Source organism: Telopea speciosissima, chromosome 1 (assembly GCF_018873765.1).
Source record: "Telopea speciosissima isolate NSW1024214 ecotype Mountain lineage chromosome 1, Tspe_v1, whole genome shotgun sequence".
NCBI classification, from domain to species: Eukaryota; Viridiplantae; Streptophyta; class Magnoliopsida; order Proteales; family Proteaceae; genus Telopea; species Telopea speciosissima.
The window spans coordinates 1,361,650-1,367,149 of record NC_057916.1 but is presented as its reverse complement, the minus strand read 5'-3'; the positions used below and the strand labels follow the sequence as shown (position 1 = coordinate 1,367,149).

Below are 5,500 nucleotides of genomic sequence, written 5' to 3'. Positions count from 1 at the left end.
GTTCACCCCTTCAAAAATATAAACTTCAATAAATTAGAAGACTGGCAACTTCAAAATTAAGACTTAGAAACTTGAAATTGAAATTTCGGTTGGGCTGATTGCAATATCGATTTTGGTGATGTGGTTGATGTTGACACATCAAAGGAGACTTAGACTAATTCGAGATGGGCCGCTAGTTGGGGCGAGAGTTGGGGTTACAACTTACAAGGGTGGCCTCAAGGCGTAAGAGTGGAAACTGCCATGGGAAAAGCTGGCTAATTGGTTCCGTTCTAGACGGGTAACTCACCGTGTAATCGCCGGTGATGACAATAAGGGTAGGAGTGACTGAATGGTCTATTTCTACTTCTTGGTCGTCGACCGGAGTTGGATTTGGAATCGTAAATTTTGACACACGTATTATTTATTTATTTATTTATTTATTGGGTAAGAAAAAAGGTCTATGAATCAAAGTGTAATCAACGCAAGATATGCGAAATTGCAAATGGAATCAACCGTATAAGATTAAACACATTGACTCCTCTGGTCCATATACCTACTTTCCAGTTTCCATCCTATGGTCAACCGGACCTTTATCCTTAACCGTAGAACACGGTAGTGCTTTTACAATTCAAAGTTTGAAACCTTGACTATTCTTTATTGTTATTAGCCAATAACAATAAAAAGGGTCAAAAGACACAATTATATTGTAGATCACACACCCTACCAACTACTCTCTGCTGCTTTCTTTAGATTCTCATGGCTTCTGCCGCTACCTTGGTGTTTCTACTACTTCTCGCTGCATTTTATATTTCTGCAGTAGTAGTAGTAGTAATAGCAACTCAACAACAAAGATCATCCAACATTAGCTTGGGATCCTCTCTTTCTCCATCCTCCACCAATTCATCATCATCATCATCATGACTTTCTCCTTCTGGTACATTTGCCTTTGGATTTTATCCACAAGGAAATGGGTTTGGCATTGGAATTTGATTTGCCCAAATACCTGAACATACAGTTGTATGGATAGCAAACCGAGACGATCCACCTTTGTCTAGCAACGCTACGTTGCTCCTTACCGGTGATGGTAGATTGATTCTGCAACACACACAAGAAGGCCAACCAAAATCTATTGCAGACGTTCCTTCACAGTCGTCTGCCTCTTGGGCTTCCATGCTTGATACCGGAAATTTCGTTCTATACAATTCAAGCGGAAAGATGATTTGGGCAAAACTTTGATTCCCCTACCGACACCCTTCTCCCAGGTCAACGTCTACTCGCAGGGCAAGAGCTGTTCTCAAGTTTATCAGAAACTGACCACTCCACTGGAATATTTCGGCTCAAGATGCAGAATGACGGCAACCTTGTTCAATACCCCATTAAAACTCCCAGACACAGCCCCATATGCATATTGGGCATCAGGTACGGATGGGCAAGGAGACAACGTGACATTAAATTTTGATGATAATGGATACCTGTATTTGCTTAATAGTACTGGTTTCACTCTTAGGAGTCTATTTCTCGGTGGAAATAGTACTTCCGTTAACAGAACTTTTTACCGCATGACGATCGATGTTGATGGGATCTTCAGAGTCTATTCCCTTACTATGGATGATGAGAAGAAGAGTAGTAGTAGTTGGTCAATCAACTGGGAATCATCCGCCGATAAGTGTAGCTCCAAGGGCATTTGCGGCTTGAATGGGTATTGTACTGTCATGGTCCAACGTGCCGTATGCTATTGTATACCTGGTTTCCACTTCATTGACGCGACTCGCCAAAGTTTGGGTTGCCAACAGACAAAGTTAGAGGAAGCTGCGGATCGTCAGGGCTGCAGCAGCGGGGGAAATGAAACACAAAATAATAATAACTCCACCATGTTTACGTTGGAGAACACTTCATGGGAAGATAGTCAATATACAGTTTTATCAACCCAAAATGGAGAAGAATGCAAAGTTGCTTGCTCGGCAGACAGTAACTGTGAAGTTGCAATATTTAAAGACCAGAAGTGCCAAAAACAGAAGCTCCCGCTGAGATACGGAAGAATAATACAAGATACATCCACCACCACCTATACATTTGTTAAAGTCATCAGGAGTTGTACTCCTCCAACAAATGATGATCATGTTCATGTTCATGGGGAGGTAACCAAAGAAAGAAATAAACAGGGCGGAGGAGGAGCAAGTAGTAAAGGTATCTTCTTAATTATCAGTCTTACATTTACTGCTTTTTCATTCCTGGTATTAGCAGTTTCCTGCTTTCTTGCTTACCAGTACCATGTTTGGGCATATACAAAGATCTCCTCAGATCAAGCAAACAAAAATAATAATAATAATAATATAGGATTATTAGTTCATGAGGAGATCGGAGGACTTCGATCATTTACATATGGTGAGCTTGTGAAAGTGACAGATGGTTTCAAAGAAGTGGTGGGTAGGGGAGGTTTCAGCACGGTTTTTAAAGGGACCATATTCTTCTCAAATAATAATGGCAGAAGTAGTACTAGTAGCAGGATCGTAGCAGTCAAGAGACTAGACAAAGTGTTGGATGAGAGAGAGAGAGAGAATTTCAGAGTGAGATGAGAGTAATTGCCAAAACCCATCACAGAAACCTAGTTCAATTGCTTGGTTACTGTTGTGATGGTCCAAATCGGCTTCTGGTGTACGAGTATATGAGCAATGGATCACTTGCGGACTTCCTCTTCAAATCCGAAGAAGAACCACCACTATGTTGGCATGAGAGGGTGGAAATTGCTCTTAACATAGCTAAGGGTATCCTCTATCTACATGAAGAGTGTGACACCCAGATCATCCACTGTGACATAAAGCCTCAAAACATCCTCATGGACGAGTACCGATGTCCAAAGATTGCTGATTTTGGATTGTCAAAGCTGCTAAAGATAGACCAAACCGAGACTGAGACTGGTATCAGAGGAACAAGAGGGTATGTTGCACCCAAGTGGTGGCACCGGAACATGGCTGTAACAGTAAAAGCAGATGTTTACAGTTATGGGGTCTTGTTTTTGGAGATAATATGCCGTAGAAGAGGAATTGAAATGAATGTTCCAGAGGAAGAAATCATCCTCACAGATTGGGTATACGAGTGTTTTGAGGCTGGTGAGCTTGGTAAGCTGATTGGGATTGGTGATGAAGTGGCGGTGGACAAAAGAAGATTGGATAGGATGGTTAGGGTCGCAATTTGGTGTATCCAGGATGAGCCCTCGCTTCGTCCCTCCATGAAGAAGGTGGTCTTGATGTTAGAAGGGACCGTAGAGGTGCCCATTCCTCCGTGTCCCACTTCTTTTCTGAGTGCAGCCATGTAAAAGCCAAGTCAAAATTAAGTTTTGTGTAATTTAAAATTTGAAGCCTTTTGTTATCGGTTGTGACCTAGATCGATGTTGTGGTTTTGAGATCTTGCATGGCCGGGTATGATTAATGATATATTATCAATCTACCTAGCTAAGAAGACTACCTATCTATTTGTATTCATAAGATCGAGTTCTTTTATTCCAACTTCTTTGTCTCTATGATTATGCTACAGAATTTAAATATATAAATATCCGGTACGTGCTCCCTTTATGTTCCTGGGGTCTACATTAGGTAGGTACTCATCTGAACTGAAAGTTTAGGGGTACCGTAAGGAACTTCTATCCCAAACATGGATAGAAGATAAGGGTCCAAATTAAAATATCTTTATTTCTCTCTAATGCATAAATTATTTATTACATCTATAGTCTCAACTACACAGCCAAAGTTTAACAACCCAGAATTAGCCACTGGATTGGCCTCTATCGTTTCCATTGAGTCGGATCAGGATCGGTCCAGAACCATCCGGAATCAGTCAAAACTTCAGAAATTAGAATCAAGAGATTATAAGTTTCATTGATTTTCTATTATTTTACTAATTAAAAGATTATTAAAAAACAAATGAAGGACAAAGAATATTCATACCCAATTCCAAAATAAGTTGCAGGCATCGTTAATTCAGAATGGAACCAGTTTAAATCAATCTATTTTAGGGACTCTAATTCAAATTCTAAAATAGGAACACAACCCTTATCATGCTTTTAAGGGTACAAGGTCCGACTGGGCCAGATTTTTGAAAATCCAGCCCAACAAAGGCTCCACAGGGCTCCCAGCCCAAGCCTGCCCTGGCCCTAGGTCATGTTCAGATATTTCAACCCAACGCTTGCTTAGAATGGGACGGAGTGGGCCCTGTATTTTTATTAGACAATTTGATTAGCTCAACATAACAAAGTTTTTTCATTAGGTAGGAGGCGAATTCGTGACCTTTTATTGTGAAGTATTGGTCCTTGCCAACTAAGCTAAGCTATCTTCTACCCAAAAAAACAAAAAACTAAGCTAAGCTATCTCCTTGGGTTAGTAAATAATTTTTGAAAATATATATCATCTTTCCCTCTTATTTAAAGACTCTCTTCCTTTTTTATTTTCTTAAATTTCGAATGTGGGATTAAAATTTATTGTATCCTCTTAGTCTTTTCTCCTTGAAGCAAAAAGAAGTTTTTTTTTCCTAGTCATTGAAATTTTAATAGAATCTATAGAGAATGTAATGTATATCAATAAGGCAAGATTTGACCCCAAAAAAAATATCAATGAGGCTAGATTTGACCCCAAAAAAATATCAATAAGGCTAGACATGCCAAGTCATTTAATTTTTTTTTTTTTAAAATTATATCTATATAAAAAAATGCTTAAATAAAATACAAGGCAAGGTTGTTCTAGGTTGGGTTCAACCCTTGCCTGCCCTATGGGCTGGAAAGACAACCTTGGTGCCGTCGGGCTTTGGGCGGACTCGAGCTAAACTTGCACCCTGTACATGTAATAGTATTGCTACAATGATGATTCTTAACCCCACCCCGCCCTCCCTCCCTCTCCCAGGGTGTAAATCGGTTCGATTTCTATTTTTCGGTTTAATTTTCTGTTCGGTTCAAGATACATGTGGAAAACAAAACCGAATTGAAAACCAAATAAGAGCCTATTTTTCAAATCAAAACTGAATCGACTAGGTTCAATTTCATATTCAATTTTGATCCGGTTGTATTCGGTTTAGGTCCTATTTTAGGTGTTTTGACAAACTTTTTATATCTTCAACAAAAAAAAAACCTAATTTGTTAAGACCATAATCCATCAAAAAATTTTCAAATATTAAAAAAGAATAGCATTTATCATTCACATTAATCAAAACATTAAAAAAAAAAAAATCGATTAAAAATGGATAATTCAATTTAGTTCAATAGTTTCAATCATAAAAAAAAAAATAATAAAAAGTAAAAACCAAAACCTCTTTTCCAATCTTTATCGCGGAAAAGATCACAAGACAATTGGGTCATGTACAAAAAACTTTTCATCATTTAAAAAAAATACTATTGGGTCTTGTACGTCTTTTGTTTAACCTGATTGTATGGCTCAATGATGACCGAAAAAGGGGTGTAAACAGTGGGTTCATAGGAGAACGACATGGAAGGTAATGAGTCTTCACCGAATGGATCAATTAACTACGATCAGGA

General features: G+C 38.7%; 1 pseudogene; it reads left to right on the top strand.

Annotated features, from left to right (window-relative positions):
• The first annotated feature begins 735 nt into the window (after window positions 1-735).
• LOC122639996 lies at window positions 736-2,555 on the top strand (annotated as a pseudogene).
• The last annotated feature ends 2,945 nt before the right edge of the window (window positions 2,556-5,500 follow it).